Raw genomic sequence first — 2,657 nt, 5'->3', positions numbered from 1 at the left:
AAATCCTTCTTCACTTCAAAATGGCTAACAAATTTCTCCATGGATAAAAAGGCTGTGTCGGACCGCCTGGCACCCCGACCGGGTACCTCCGCTAATCGATGCTCCTAGTGTTCACCGAGTAGTCCAAGTGCTCCACCAGACACCATCAGCACTGTAGTCCCTACTTACAGCATTACAGCTTGATTGGGGTCTTGCTGTCCTCCACCCACTTTGGACCCAAGACCAGGATCCAGCGTCCAGTGGGTAGACCTCTCCTCCAAGAGAGTGTAGCAATAAGCTCTTAAGAGCAAGTGATTATAACCAAGGGGAGTATCGTGATATAGCAATCCCCAGAGCAGATACAGCTGTTCCCCGCACACATGAGACGAGGCTCTATGTTGAGGGTAGGCAGGAACTCATTTATTGGTAGCCACAACTGGCCTTTTATGCAAGTCCCCATGCAAGGAGAACCCCTGCTGGACCTGAGAGTAAACCACAGCAGAAACAAATACACAATTGCATTGGTTCTCAGATCCAGGACACTCCCACACCTAACTAGGTCAATCCCTCCTCTGTACCTGGGAGATAATTGAGCCAAGTACTGTAATAACTCAATTATCTCAAGACACAAAAACACACAATTTTATAAACCCCCCCCCCCCCCAAATACCTTTAAACACACAAAACCCTCACAAAAGTTACATCCCCTGATAGACCAACATATCCAAAATTCACCCAGATTGGTTGAGGGGTCCAGGAATTTCCTGGAAGTCATTTATTTGACTGACCGGACACATGGTCCCATGCCCAAAACAGTTCCAGAGAATCAGGGCTTACAGTTGTCTAGTTCAGTAGTTTAAAAATTAACAAACTACCATACATAGTCAATAGTATTACCCTGGAGCTTGTTCTCCTCATCCAGACAAACTATTCCACCGAACAGTGCCCTTCTAAATTGTATAGAACCGAACGCAGGTGATGATGGAAGTCCAGCGGTGTTCGGGAGTCTCTGTGTCCGATTTCAGTTCCAGGAACTCGACGACCAAACACCGCTGCCTGTGTTCATGTGAACAAGATGGCCACCACCTCATGGTCGTTCATGCGAACAGCGGTCACCCAACCAGACAATTAGAACACTGCGGTTAGAATCATTACTAAGTGTTCATAGGGTTTAACAACCTCCCGGGTGGTCTCTGGTTCGTGCGGCTGTTCGGGAACCGAACCATATAATCCTAATTGCATGAACAGAGTCTTTTATGAGCCTTTTTGCATGGCCCATAGTCCTGAGGCAAGAGGCTGGCAAGCAAGCCCCTACAAGACCCAGTGACGAGGTTCCTTTCGCCACAATTACGTTTTACAATAAATAAATAAATCTCATCTGTTAAATCTGTTAAAGGACCACTCTAGGCACCCAGACCACTTCAGCTTAATGAGGTGGTCTGGGTGCCAGGTCCAGCTAGGGTTAACCCATTTTTTTTATAAACATAGCAGTTTCAGAGAAATGGGTTAAGCCTTCCCCCAAAGCCTCTAGCGGCTGTCTCATTGACAGCCACTAGAGGCGCTTGCGTGATTCTCACTGTGAAAATCACAGTGAGAGCACGCAAGCGTCCATAGGAAAGCATTGTAAATGCTTTCCTATGCGACCGGCTGAATGCGCGCGCAGCTCTTGCCGCGCGTGCGCATTCAGCCGACGGGGCGGAATGGAGGAGGATCGGAGGCAGAGAGCCCAGCGCTGGAAAAAGGTAAGTTTTACCCCTTTTCCCCTTTCCAGAGCCGGGCGGGAGGGGGACCCTGAGGGTGGGGGCACCCTCAGAGCACTATAGTGCCAGGAAAACGAGTATGTTTTCCTGGCACTATAGTGGTCCTTTAAATCACCTAATTAGGTGGTGAATTCTTCTTCTAAACGTAAAAAATAATAATAATTAAAAAAAAAAAAAATATATATATATATATATATATATATATACATGTAGATTTCCTCTTCTGTCAGTAAAATCTTCTTTCTTCAAGTCTAAATGGATAGCAGCTTGTGTTTTGTATAGTCCTGTTTATGACCAGGTTATCAGAGTGATGTACATGCAGGCCCTGTAGATGTGCATAAAGTTATTGCATCTTCCTCTTAGTGAAAAGTAACCAAATTCAAATTCTGTCAAAACCAACTTTTGGCTGGAATTCTGGTGTCCCGAAACATTGTAAATTATTCAAGAAAAATATTTCAGCCAAGCCGAATTTACTCAGTTTGCTCTCTGGTTTCCTGATTCCTGCTCCTGCACTGGACTCTGGTTTTATCTGCAAATTGGTATAACATACTTCTTTAGTCTTTTTACTTGATTTATATCAGCATAGGTTTATTCACCTCTAAAACATGAAGATATCACACACAGAGGATCTGAGATACTCAGGCACACCATGACAGAATTACTGAGGTAGACAGGAAACTCAGAAAGGTTGGAGATAGACAAGAATGGAAGAGGCTGGGATGGTGCTTGTACTAACGTGTCTCAGTCTCAGTCTGGTTCTTTCACTCTTATTGCCTTCTCAAATATGAGTCTCACTCGTTGTATTCTTCCTGATAAAGAATGAAAATTAGGTTCTTAAAGGAGATATATCGCTACCCTGCAATTTATACCATTGAATAAAACATTAAAAACCACCTTTAATCTGTTAACTTTTTTTTT

Source organism: Pelobates fuscus, chromosome 13, assembly GCF_036172605.1.
Source record: "Pelobates fuscus isolate aPelFus1 chromosome 13, aPelFus1.pri, whole genome shotgun sequence".
Taxonomy (NCBI): domain Eukaryota; kingdom Metazoa; phylum Chordata; class Amphibia; order Anura; family Pelobatidae; genus Pelobates; species Pelobates fuscus.
This window is presented reverse-complemented; position numbering follows the sequence as displayed.